The sequence below is a fragment of the Lonchura striata genome, chromosome 19 (genome assembly GCF_046129695.1).
Source record: "Lonchura striata isolate bLonStr1 chromosome 19, bLonStr1.mat, whole genome shotgun sequence".
NCBI lineage: Eukaryota > Metazoa > Chordata > Aves > Passeriformes > Estrildidae > Lonchura > Lonchura striata.
Window position 1 is genome coordinate 3,614,536 of NC_134621.1, and position 13,695 is coordinate 3,628,230.

Consider the following 13,695-nt stretch of genomic DNA (forward strand, 5'->3'; position numbering starts at 1 on the left):
TTTTTAATTAAAAACAACAAAAAAAATGTATATGGCTATCTGTATATGTTAAGAATTACTGGAGTAGGAAGAGTGTGGAAATAATTGGAAAACGTTTTAGGGTTTGGATTGTGGGCAGCTATGGAGTGATGCTCACCTGTGCCAGTGGACCTGAGGTGAGCCGGGCATCCCCTGATGTCGCAGCTGAGCTGCTGCTGAGCCTGGTCTGGCTGTGCTGCTCTGGATGCTCTGGATGCTCTGGATGCTCTGGATGCTCTGGATGCCCGCTCCGGCCCGGGCAGCTCTGCAGAGCTCGAGGACCTCTCGGTGCCACCCGCCCAGTGCCACCCGCCCGGTGCCACCCACCCGGGGCCACCCGCCCGGTGCCACCCGCCCTGCGGCTGCGGCAGCGCTGGAAGCGCCCGCGGCACCGGGAGTTAACCCATTGCCTTAGCTTGACAAGACAGGAGTCTGTGAAGGAAGGCAAGAGCCTCCTGTGAAATGGAAAAGGTAAACCCCCTCCCTCTGAATTACCACGATTTCAAAATTGCCTCTCAGGCAAAGATATGCAAATGCGAATAACAGTTCTTTACGAGGAAAAAACTAAATAAAGAAAAAATGTAATTAGTGCAAACAAAACTAGTGATAGAGTCAGAAACCTGACACCCTGAGGAGTCAGAGTGTTGGTAATAGTCCAGTGAAATGGTGGCTGCTCCTCCTGGAGTGGCAGATGAAATGCTGCTGGAGCGGGGATCTGGAGAAGGGTGGAGTTTTCTCTGGAGGTCTGGGGATGGAGGAGATGGGCCTGGTCTTCCTCTGGGGACCCAGCAGAGAAGAAGCTGCTCCTCTGGGAATCCAGTGAAGGGCTGCCCTGGTGCCCCAAAAATGCTGATTTTATGCAGGTAGAGCTGCTTGGCTCCTCCCTCTGGGTGGACCATCTCACCATGGGCTGATGGAACTTTCCCAGCCATGCAGTGAGTCATTAATGGCCATTAACAGAAGATATCTCCCTGAGGGAGACATTGTTCTTGGAAGAGATAAGAAACCTGCCCCACCTCCAGCAGATGGCAAATAGAATCCATGCTGATCTTACAAGCCAGGACACCCATGGAGCTCCCTGCGGGTGCCAGGACTGTCACCCCCACGTCCTTGTGTCACCTCCGCCAAACCTTACCCGAGCCCTCTGCCAGGAACACCCTGCAATTCAGGAGAGAGCCCGGCTGGAGCTTTCCTCGGGGAGGATGGACTCACCCATGTTCTGGAGGGCTCCAGGTGCCTTCCCTGCCCTGTGGACAAGGCTCACTCAGGTTTCTGTGCCAGCTCCCAGCCCGCGGTGCCCGCGCCGGCCCCGCTCTCCGGGAGGATGCTCCATGGAGAGGAGATGATTTCTGTCCTGTGTGTGCCCCCCGTGTTTGTTTTTTACTGTCTGATGCGTTGGAAACGAGTCGCTTGTAAATGGAAACGTGGTCCCGGTGCAATTTCAAGGTTATTAAAATGGTATAAAATATTATCAGCTGCTTTGCTTTCCATAAATGTGGTTGTTAGTAAAGGGGGTGTGCCTTGACCTACCTGTGGGGCTGCTGACTCCTGTGTGTGTCCCATCTGTCTGTCCTGAGTTAATACTTCATGATTTTAAATGTTCATTTTGTTCAAGGGATGGTCTTGATAATATTCACAGCTGTGGCAGATTCCTCTGTGATTTTTCTGTTGTTCCACCTCCTGGATCCTTCGACCACTTCTTAATTTATCTGAATTTATTCTTCCTTTATGTTGAAAACATTCAGGCAGGCTGCAGACTTATGTTTTGGTGGTGTTGCCCAGCCACAGGAGCCACTCTGCCCTCCGAGGCTCAGTAGGGAAGCTGCCCCTTCACAGCTCGAGGCACAGCTTTGTGCCAGGGAACAAACCCCACTTTTCCTCTCTTTTTCTGCAGCAGCCCTGTTCTATGAAGGCACAACCATGAGCTACAGGATCAGAGCTCTCCTGAAGGATGCAGGGCATGAACACAGGTGTGTGCAGAGCAGCTGGAGCTCCTCACTTGGAGCCTCTTGATTTTGAAAAGCCTTTGTGTCAAGCAAAGCTCAGCATGCTGAGCTTTGAGCTGCCAATTAAAAGGCAGAGGACTGTAAATCCTCTTTGCAAACACTTCGAGCCCTGCAGTGGGTGGTTCCCTGAGCTCCTGCAATCTGTTCTGTCCGGGGAAGAAATCTGCTGTGGCCCCATGCCTGAGGCTCGCTTGGCTGGCAGTCACGGGGGTCAGTGGTCAAAAGGATCAGTGGTCACAGCAGTGGTCAGAGGCTTCTGGCCACAAGGGTCAGAGGGTGGCAGTCACAGGGGTCAGTCAGAGGGGCTGGTTTTCACAGGGGTCGGTGGTCAGAGGTGTCAGTGGTCACAGGATCCAATTGTCACAGGGGCTGGTGGTCAGAGGGGCTGGTGGTCACAAGGATCAGTGCTCACACGGGTCAGTGGTCATAGGGGATTGATGATCTTGTGGTCAGTGGTGGCAGGGGTCATTGATGAGAGGGGTCAGTAGTTCCAGGGGTCGGTGGTCCCGGGGGATTGATGGTAGCAGGGATCGGCAGTACCAGGGATCAGTGGTGGCAGAGGTCAGGGGCCGCAGGGCTCGGTGGCCACAGGAGCTGCTGTGGCAAGGCTTGGTGGTCACAAGAGCTGCTGTGGTGAGGCTCGGTGGTCTCAGGGCTCGGTGGTCACAGGGCTCGGTGCTCTCGGGGCTCGGTGGTCTCGATGGTCCCGAGTGCCGCTGTGGCGGGGCTCGGTGGTCTCGGTGGTCTCGGTGGTCCCGAGTGCCGCTGTGGCGGGGCTTGGTGCTCTCGGGGCTCGGTGGTCTCGGTGGTCTCGGGGCTCAGTGGTCTCAGGGCTCAGTGGTCTTGGTGGTCTCAGGGCTCAGTGGTCTCAGGGCTCAGTGGTCTTGGTGGTCTCAGGGCTCGGTGCTCTCGGTGGTCTCGGTGCTCTCGGTGGTCTCGGTGGTCTCGGTGCTCTCGGGTGCCGCTGTGGCGGGGCTCGGTGGTCTCGGGCTCGGTGGTCTCGGTGGTCTCGGTGCTCTCGGTGGTCTCGGTGGTCTCGGGTGCCGCTGTGGCGGGGCTCGGTGCTCTCGGTGCTCTCGGGCTCGGTGCTCTCGGTGCTCTCGGTGCTTTCGGGGCTCTCGGGTGCCGCTGTGGCGGGGCCCGCGGGGTCCCCGAGTCCCGCCCCGCCTGCAATCCCCGCAGTGCCCACAGGGCGGTGCCCGGGAGCCGCTCCCAGCCCGGCCCGCATTTTGGGAAGTTTTTAATAAAATTCTTCGCTTGGCCGCAATTCCCGGCGGATTTTGTGTCCCGGGGAGCTCCGTGTGCTGGCTGCAGGCTGCTCTGCCGCAGGGCTGCAGAGCAGGGCGTGCTGCGGCCGCGCTGCTCGGGTTCCACGGCAAGCAGGAGAGCGAGGCGAGCCCGGACCATGAGCTGTGCTTGGATCCAGTCATGGAATCACCAGGGCTGGGAAAGAACTCCGAGGCCAGGAAGTCCAGCCCTGCCAAGCCCACCTCTAACCCATGTCCCCAAGCGCCGCATCCACCCATCCTTTAAATCCCCCCAACCATGGTGACTCCACCATTGCCTTGAAGCTGTGGACAAACCTTTTGGAGAAGAAATTTCCCCCAATATCCCATCTAAACCTGCCCTGGAGAAACTTGAGGCTGTTCCCTCTCATCCTTCACTTGTTACCCGGGAGAAGAGGCCGATTGCCCCGGCTCCAGCCTCTCTGGAGGCGATTCTCAGGCTGGAGCCGGGAGGTGCTGCACGCCCGGGATGCAGGGCGAGGATGCTCCCGCTGCCCCCTCCAGCGCAGGGAACTCGGCGACCTTCCAGGCCTTTTCCAACCTAAACAACTCCGCGATTCCCCGAATCCCAGCCCTAATGGGGCTCATGTGATGAGGTTTGCTCTCTGCAGAGCACTCAGCGTTTCCCCGGCGCTGCGCCTCGCTCGGCCAAATCTCCTAAAGACAAACACCCTTAATCACCCCCTCGACGAGCAAGTGCCGCTTTGGGGTTTAAAATGTTTTGCTCTGCCCTCGGGTGTCCTCGGCGTGGGTGTTGGTACCGAGGCCGCCCATCAATCAGGGGCTGAGCAAAGTGCAGCAGGCAGCGCTAATCAGGAGAGCCCTAATTAGGGCGGCCGCTGCTCCCTGCCTTGGCTGGAGCTGCTGCTGCTCCCGTTCTCCCCCGATTTTGTTTGTGCACACAAATGAAGCGCGAGCCCTTCGATGGGATGTGCTACGCGATGCTGAGAGGAACGAGGGATTTGTCTTCACAAACAAGCTGTGGGTCTGCTGGCACATAAAACCAGCATTGAGAGAGGAAATAAATGATGGGGAGGGTTCTGCTGAGTGATGAATGGAAAAAAGGATACTTGGCTTTACAAAAAAGCTGTAGGTTTGCTGATAAATGGGATTGGATGTTGAACGACGAAAGAAACAATAGGGGAAAACCCTAAATTCCATAAAAATTAACAATTAAAAGGGAGGGTTATACATTAGAGGAAAATCTCTGGTATCAGGCATTTCAGGAAGCTGGTACCTCTCAAGTACCTCAGACAATGGGGAAAGAGAGAAGGGAAATAAATGTGGCTGAGAAATCGGGATAAAAAGTTGGAGAGATCCCAGGGGAATGCCCCATGGCCTCTCCCTTTATTCAAATAAAGAAAAAGGATTCCTCTGTCTCCTTTTTGGACATCAACCTCTGGTATTTGTGGATTAATTTTCCTGACAATGTGGAACAGAGCAGGAGGGATCACACGCAGCTCTTCTCGCAGGGTGAACGTGGGGACAGGGAGGTGAGCCTGGAGTGGTCCAGCTGGAGGAAGGGGAAGGGGAGCTGGAAGATGTTCCAGATCTTTCTGGTGTTTTGAGAACAGCAAGAGCAGTTCTGTGAGTTCACTGTGATGTTTTTTTGTAGAGAAAACAGCACCAAAGACCTGAGCACAGCCAGGGCAGCACAGGAGCCGGGTGTGTCCTGGCACATCCCTCACTGCTCCTCGGGGGATTTGCAGAGCAGCAGCCTCGGTCACCCCGCAGAGGCAGAGCCTTTGTCCCACTGTGCCTCTGTCCCCTGCAGAACATGCCCTGTCCCAGGCCCCTCTACACATGGACATCACCCAGCCCACCCAGGGAAAACCTGCTCCAGCTCAAAGCTCAGCAGATCACCGAGCCAGGCAATGAAACCCCTCCAGCCCCGGGGATGGGATCAGGAGAGCAGCCACTGCTGCCAGGACAGCCCAGTGGCAATGGGCACAGGCAGAAACTGGGAAATCTCGCTGAGCCTGGCACAGATCCTCTGGGACAGGCCCCAGGCACTGCTCTGGGGGCACTGTGATATTGGAGCTGCCCTCCAAGCCCCCTGCAGCCCAGCCTCGCCCTGCACCTCACACAGAGCCTTGGGGACCAGGCATCCGAGGCTCCTGTCCTGCCAAGGCCAACCCCACACCACGGCCCTGCACGGCCAGAGCTGCCTGACCCAAGGTCTGAGCAAGGTGACCACAACCCAGCAGAGCCACCCCTGCCACAGCATTTCTTGGGAGTGATGAAACCCCTTCTCCCAAACCCACCATGCCCAGAGAGGGGCTGTGCGGGTGGAGGCTGGAGGGCTGGGGAGCCCTGCACCCCATTTCCCCTGCAGTTCTGCACCATCCCTTTATCCCTACACCATCCCTGCATCCCTGCACCATCTCTGCAGCATCCCTGTGTCCCTGCACCATCTATATACCCCTACATCATCCCTGCACCATCCCTACATCATCCCTTTATCCCTACACCATCCCTGCACCATCTCTGCAGCATCCCTGTGTCCCTGCACCATCTATATACCCCTACATCATCCCTGCACCATCCCTACATCATCCCTTTATCCCTACACCATTCCTGCACCATCTCCGCAGCATCCTTGTGTCCCTGCACTATCTATATACCCCTACATCATCCCTGCACCATCCCTACATCATCCCTTTATCCCTACACCATTCCTGCACCATCTCCGCAGCATCCTTGTGTCCCTGCACTATCTATATACCCCTACATCATCCCTGCACCATCCCTACATCATCCCTTTATCCCTACACCATTCCTGCACCATCTCCGCAGCATCCTTGTGTCCCTGCACTATCTATATACCCCTACACCACCCCTGCACGCCAGCACCATCCCTGCACCATCCCTTTAACCCTACACCATCCCTTTATCCATACTACACCATCCCTACACCATCCCTTTATCCCTACACCATCCCTACACCATCTCTACATCATCCCTACACCATCCCTTTATCCCTCCACCACCGTCCCTGCGCGCTGCCCCGAGCCCCTGCCCTGCCCGGCCGGGGGAAATGGGGCTGGGGGCGGCCCCGGGAGGGGCTGTACAAGGCTGGCCGGCATTGGGCGAGGGGCGATGGGTGCTGGAGAGCTCCTCCAATGGCTCCGCTCTTTGCTGGAGCCCGGCGCTGCAGGGGCAGGAGGTGGGACCGTGCCGAGGGTCCGGTACCTGCGTGCGAAGCTCCTGCACCTCGTGCATGTCCTTGTGCAGCTCCAGCATCTCCTGCGTGCCCCTCTGCAGCTCCAGCGTCTCCTGCGTGCCCCTCTGCACCTCCATCACCTCCTCCTGCAGCTCCGACACCTCCTGTGCATCTCCTGCACCTCCAACGTCTCTGTTGCTGCAGCTGCTGCAGCTGCAGCATCTCGGTCGGGATCCCATCTGCAGAGCAGTGGCTGCTGCACCCGCAGGTCTTGGGCTGGGGCTGGCTGGGAGTTGGGGTCCTGGAGCTCCTCCTGGAGCCCCCGGGGGCTCCTGTCTGCCCAGGGGAGGCAGAGGTGGGGCACAGGGGAGAAGCTCGGGGGGCTCTGCCAGCCTGAGCCTGGGGAGGCCCTGGGGACCCCAAGAGGAGCTGTTTCCAGGCTCCATGGACCTCGCAGGAGGGGCTGGCAGCCAGCCTCGCCCATCCCAGCCTCCTCTTTTCACACTGCAGAGAGATTTCCCTTCAGTTTTTAGCACAGTGCTGTGAACCCAAGGGCCTGATGCTCCTGTTCCTGCATCACCCAAACCAAAACCCGCCCTGGGAGCTGTGGGACTGCTGCAGGGGGAGCTGAGAGCTGGGATCACTGCATGGCTGTGGCACCCCTGGGTCTGAGTGTGGGCAGGGCTGGCAGGGACAGCCCTGGCAGGTGTGTCCTGGTGGGCACATCCCTGTCCCCGCATCCAGCACGGGCGGGGGGCACCACGTCGGGTCAGCTGCCCAAAGTGAGCTGCTCCTGTTCATTCCCTGCAGGCAGGAGCCCCTCTTCCCCAGGAAAGGCTCCATCCTGAGCAGCTCTGCTGGGCGAGGGACAGCCACACACCTGGACAGAGTCATGGTGCCAGCACGAGGTACTCAGCTCTGAGAGAGAGGTGAGGGCAACCTGAGCCACCACAGCAGGTCCTGGTGGCACCTGCCTGTCCCCTCTGCTGCCTGTCCCCCCCAGCTGTCCCTGCACTGGCTGTGCCAGCAGGTGATGCCCACGGGGAGGCTGGGCTCTCCCTGCTGCCACCTGCTCCTCTGGGAAGGGGCTGGAATGCCCAGGTGCCTCCCCAGTGGATCAGGGAGCCACCATCCTGTAGTGCTGGGCTTCTGAAAGCTGCAGACCCCAGACTGCCCATCCCCCTTGGGTCAGGATCTGGGGGGTGACTCTTTAATCCATCAGGCTTTGATATCTCTGTTTCTGGTGTGTGTGTGTGTGTGGCTGCTGAGGTTAAGTGCTCATTACAGCCAGGCTGGGCTCTGTGAGGGGAGGGTAAATCAGTTCAGGGCACACTTAGAACAGCAAACACAGCTCTTCTGTGCTTCCCCCTGTGCCGTTTATTATCTCCTTTTAACATGTTTGTGTTTTTATTTCAGTGGATCAGCTGCCTTTTAATGGATGGGTGTTATTTTCTGTACTCAGAGGTGAGAAGGTGTTTTATTGTTGGTCTCTGCTGCCTGGTAAAAACTTCAGTGTGGGTAAATTATTAGAAAAATTATAACCCTGAATGTCCTGGCAGTGCCAGGGGAGGCTCCTCCAGTGCCAGGATACTCCACATGAGGCTGGAACACAGAGGAGGGAAGACAAAATGCAGTGATAAGAAGATAAGACACTGATAGCAAACACTGCAGCACCTGAAATGCAGGAGAAAGAAACCGAGACATTTGCCAGCTCCACTTTGCAACAATTTATTGGGAATGCTTAAAAAAAAAAAACAAAAAACAACCAACTCAAACAGAAAGACAACAGAGAAAACCAAACTGATGCACAGACCACCCTATCACATACTCTACACCAGGTACAGACTCAGGACTGCTCGGACACTGGATGTGCTGTGGGTGCTAGAGCCGTGCCAGGAGGTTGGAGGTGCTTGGGACGAGGTGACACCGGACCTGACGCCCTGGGACAGCGGCACTGGCAGGGCTGGTGCCCACATCTGCCAGAGCCCTGGCGTTTGTCCCCCCTGCCCGTGCCTGCCAGCTCCCCCTCAGCGCCCTGGCTGACCCCCGGCTGTTCCCAGGTGAGCTTTTTTGGGAATTCCCCACACCCATCCAGCATCCCACCTTCTCGTCAACCCTCCGCTCCTGGGGGCTGGGTGGGGAAGAGGAGGGAAGGGGTGGGAGGCACAGGGGAGGTTTTGGCCGAGGCAGTGCCTCTCCCACCCAGCCCACCTGAGTTTCCAGCCGGTGCCGGTGCCGGTGCCTTCCCTGGGGCCCCGGGCGGCCGGCTCAGCACACGGAGCAGCTGTTGGTCTTGTTCATGGGCGGCCTGAGCGCCTGCTCCTTGGGCAGCGTCTCCCTCCTCTTGCAGAGCGCGGGGCTGAGCCTGCTGGGCAGGTTGGCCTGCTGCAGCAGCTCCCTGAACACCTCCAGGACGTTCTCGTTGTCCTTGGCCGACGTCTCCACGAAGCGGCTGTTCCAGTCCAGCTCCACCAGCGACAGCGCGTCCTCGGCCGGCACCTGCCGCTCGCCGCCGCTCTCCGCCTTGTTGCCGACCACCACGATGGGAGGGAACTTGTCCTCCTTCACCTCCAGGATCTCCTCCCGCAGGCTCTTGACGCTCTCGAAGGACTCGGCGTCATCCACGGCGTAGACCAGGGCGAAGGCGTCGCTGTTCTGGATGGAGAGCTTCCTCATGGCCGGGAAGGAGTAGCTGCCGCTGGTGTCCAGGATCTCCACCTTGACCGTGGCCCCGCACACCTCGTACTCCTTGCTGTGCAGCTCCTCCACCGTGCGCCGGTGCTTGGGCTCGAAGGTGTCCATCAGGAAGCGGCGGATGAGCGAGGTCTTGCCCACGCCGGCGGCTCCCAGGAAAACCAACCGGACGTGGTTCTTCTCCTTCACCACCAGGGACATGGCTGGCACGGAGGGGACAGGATGCTCCGCTGCTGGTGCTTACCCTGCAGGTGTCCCTGGGTGACTGCAGCCCCGTGCGTCCGTCTGTCCGTCCTCCCTGCACTGACTCAGCGCAGCCGGGGAATGTTGGTGCCACCGCTCCGCAAACTTCTCCCTCCTGCTTTGCCGCCGACTCTACAACCCCCGAGCCCGGCTCATTTTTTTTTATCCTGGTTCCTCTCTGCCATGTGGCACCAAGCTGTCCAATCTCTGTGGGTTGTGGGTGCTGGAGGAGGGAGGGCAGGGAGGGAGGAGAGCGGGGTGCTCCGGGCCAATCCGCAGAGTTCAGTCCTGGAAAGCCACTCCAGCCCTGCAGCGCTGCATCGCTGCCGGTAGCGCGGGGAGCCGGCAGCACCGCAGCCATCCGGCACCGCCAGCTCCCCACGGAGCCAGGGAGCTGCTTGGCCTGGGCTCGCTGCCAGGGGGACACTCGGTGGCCATCCCCACCCTTGGCGTGGCCCGTGGCCAGTGGCACCCGCGGCGTTTCCTGCGCCTGCCCGGGGCTGGGCACTCGTTTGCAGACGGAGTCACTGCGAACGTGCCCGAGCCTCCAGTGAAGCGATGAAATATTTGGCTGGAGGGGGAAAATAAGCTCTCCCGTCTGTCATAACCTCCTCATTCAGCTGTCAGTTACCAGTGATTTTTGTGAAATATTTAACCACAGGGGGAAATAAAACCTCCGTGAAGACGATGCACGGCGCTCTCCGCGAGCAGATGCCACGGGGAGCAGCGGCCCTGACCCAGGAGTGGGGTTGCTCTGGAGCTTCAGGCTGCCCCATCCAGGTGTGTTTGCTCAGCACTCACCTTCCATCCCGTGCTGGAGCTGTCTCAGAAGCTGATTCATGCAAAGTGCAAACACAAAGGGAACTTGCAGAGAAGTTCAAATGAGTTTCTAACCTGTATTTGTGGATGTGTGGGTTTTTGGGGCTTTAACACAGGTTTTCCTTCCATAGCCAAGTACCAGTTCTAGAATTCAGTTCTGGATGAATTTGTTCTGATGATTCCAAAACCCTTTTCACTGGAATTATTCCTGCCTTTTAATTCTCCAGCTATTGTACATTTTAGCCATGTTAGGAGCTTTCCCAGATAATCTTATTATCAGGAAGCCAAGAGATTATATCAGGAAGAGCAGAGTCCTGTCCTGTGTCAGCCTGCCCTGGGAGAAGGGAAAGGTTGGGTCCCCAGCAGGACTGACAGTGGGATTGGTGTCCAGTGCCCCACAGCATCCCCTGGTGATGCACCTTCCCTCACAACATGAAGATCTTTCTGGGGACACTTTCTGAGCCATGAGGAGATCCCAAATGTCAAGGACTGAGCTGTGGGAGCTGGGAGGAGCTGGGGATGCAGAAGATTTGATGGCAGGCTGAAAACCAGGAGAAGGGGTGGATGAGCAGAGGGTGCATGAAGGAAGCAGTGATGAGGGTTTGCTGCCAGTGGAGATGAGGAACTGAAGGCAGCAGGGCAGGACAAGTGATCTCAAGCCAGCCCTTGGAAGCTGTTTAAAGTCAAACCCCTATTTTCTTTAAATAAGAAAGAATTTGGTTAATGCCTGTTTGTGTTTGGTTTTCAAGAGAGATGAAAAGGGTTTCCCACAGTCCCTCCCAGCTGCTACAGCAAAACTCTGCAGGCTCTCAGGATGTGCTGGGGGGCTGTGGTGCCCTTGCTGCTGCTCATTTTCCCAGCATTTCATTCCAAAGGGCCTCAAATCATGGATCTGTTCAATCTTACAACACCCAGCATCTCTCTCACAGCTGCAGAAATGATGCCCAGGGTGAAGGAGGAACCTATGGCAGGAGGGAATGGGAACTCCGGGCTCCAAGCACCCCATCCTGACTCTAAACCATCCCCTTTATTGCTGGCACCCAGGGAAGGATGCCAGGCAGCAGTGCCATCCACGGAGGGCTTCCAAAGCCAGGCTTGGGAAGGGGACCCTGGCACTGTGGGAGCCAGGACTGGGTCACATCACCGCCACTGTCCTTGGTCTGGGTCGTTCCTGCAGAGGTGGAAGTGTCCTGCCAGGTGTGGGCAGGGTGGAGGGCCAGCCTGGGCTCTGAGACAAAGAGCTGTGGCACTGTGGGCACAGTCACAGCCAGGCACACAGAGCCAGGCTCTGCAGCCCCCATGGTTTTTCACATCACTTGTCTCCCCTCAGTTCTCACATCTGTGCTGCTATGGTTACCGAGAGCCTGAGAGGTTTTCAATCTCCCTCAGAGCAATGGAGGATTTCAGGGTAATCTTGTTAGGAGATGAGCAATGAATATTTCCAAAGGCCTTTTGCATGGATAGCTCGTTCCCTATGAGCTTATGGCCCCTGACAGCAAGGAAAGCAAAGCACGGGGGACTGAGCAGGGAAGGATGAACACAGTGACTTGTTTTCCACTGCAGCCCTTTGTGCTCACAGTAATGTCCCTAAATTCTGAATTTTCCAAGGCTGGCCAGCTTCGGTCAGATATTGACCCCTCAAAAAAAAAAAAAAAAAATTTCTTTCAGTCTGTGTTTCCCCCAGGGAAAAACTTATAAGGCATTTATGAGCACTCGGAGATGGGGGACAGTGATGGGTGAGCCCACAGAAAAGCCCTGTGTCCTGCCCAGTGGGGCTGAGATGGCTCGTGGGAGTGCCCAGGATCCATCTGTGGCATTTTGTAATGCAGGTGGAGTTTGGATCCTGCAGCCAGGGCACATTGTGCACCCACGGGAACTGGAGCGTGCCAGGGGCAAAGCCTCTGCCAGTGCTGAGCCAGAGCGTGCCCTGGGCTGTGCCCACGGGAGAGGGACCGTGACGCCCCAGGGACAGAGGGAACGAGGGAGGGAGGGAGGCAGCAACCTGCCTGCGAGGGAGCAGGGAGGGAAAGGAGCCCTGGGCAGGGCAGGGAGGAGGGCAGGCAGTGGCAGGAAGGGTGAAGGGATGGCAGCAGTGCTGGGCAGGAGCTGGGATGGAGCAGGGCTGAGGTGCGGGGTGGGTTTGGGGCTCACAGGCAGGTCTGGAGCAAAGGGTGCCTGGAAATGTTTGTGGTCATCCTTAGCCCCAAAAAACCAGCCCTCTGCAGGGCTGACAGCCATGGGGCAGGGGGGTACCCCGTGGGAGGAGAGGGATGGTCCCCAGGGTCCCAGTCAGTGCTGGGCTCAGGCAGAGCCATCAGGCAAGCCTGGGTGCTGGGTGGTCCCTGCCTGAGCGAAGCTGGGCAGCCTTTGGCAGTCAGGAGAGGACAGTTTGGGTCAGAACCCTGGGAAATGGGATGTGGGCTGCTGCAGGGGCCAGGGAGCACGGGCACAGGGGAAGGGGCTGAACAGCACTCAGCCCAGGAGAAACCCTGGAGCTGCTCCTCTCACAGGGCTGTTTGCCAGTGTGGTGCCTCTTCTGTCCCTGCACCAGCCCACAGAGCTCCACAGAGCTGGAGAGGTGTGGGTGAAGCTCTCCCAAAAAACATCCTGATGTCCCGGCAAGGTTTGCGACACCTTTTACAAACATTCATTTTTGTCTCGTTTTTCAGCTCATGTCTGGTGCCTGGAAGTGATTGATTGAGGGGAAAGCCAGCAGAGCACAGCTCCCCAAGTGCTCTTGTGGCCAAGTGCTCCCCAGCTCTGCTGCTGCTCCCAGAGGGGAGAAAGGCAATTTTCACCCTCAGGAACAGCCCGTGCTGTGCCTGGATGTGCTTTGGGGAGCTCCTGCCTCGGTGCTTGGCTGTCCTGGCTCAGAGGGAACAGCAGCTCTGATGTTCTCAGCACCAGAGCTGCTGGTGCTGGGCACTGCTCCAGCCCTGGACATGGTGGCCCGGATCAGCACCGGGTGACAGAGCCTGGCCCATTGCTGGCAGGCAGTGAAGCACCACTGTGAGCGTGCTGGTGAGCAGTCTGCAGCACCGTGGGGTGTTCCAGGAGCCCGAGGCAGCTCCTGCAGGGCTGAGTCCTGCAATGAGCCCTGCTGTAGTGCCTCAGCACCCTTTGCACCCCACGGCAGCACACAGGCAGTGAGCACAGCGGGGTGGGTGCTCCCACCCCACCCACTCGTGCCCCTGCCTTCGCTTCTCCTCTTGGAGAATTCATAGAATTCACAGAATCACTGGGTTGGAAGAGACCTTCAACCTCATCCAGTCCAACCCAGCCCCAACACCTCAACTCAACCCTGGCACCCAGTGCCACATCCAGGCTGGTTTAAACACACCCAGGGATGGTGACTCCACCACCTCCTCAGGCAGCCATTTCAGAACTTTATCACCTTTCTCTAAAAAACTTTTTCCTAATATCCAATCTATATTTCCCCTGACACAGCCAGAGACTGTGACCTCGG

At 57.7% G+C, this 13,695-nt stretch overlaps 1 pseudogene; it reads right to left on the bottom strand.

Annotated features, from left to right (window-relative positions):
• Positions 1 to 8,741: 8,741 nt before the first annotated feature.
• On the bottom strand, positions 8,742 to 9,768 carry LOC110473338 (GTP-binding protein Rhes pseudogene; annotated as a pseudogene).
• Between the last annotated feature and the right edge of the window lie 3,927 nt (positions 9,769 to 13,695).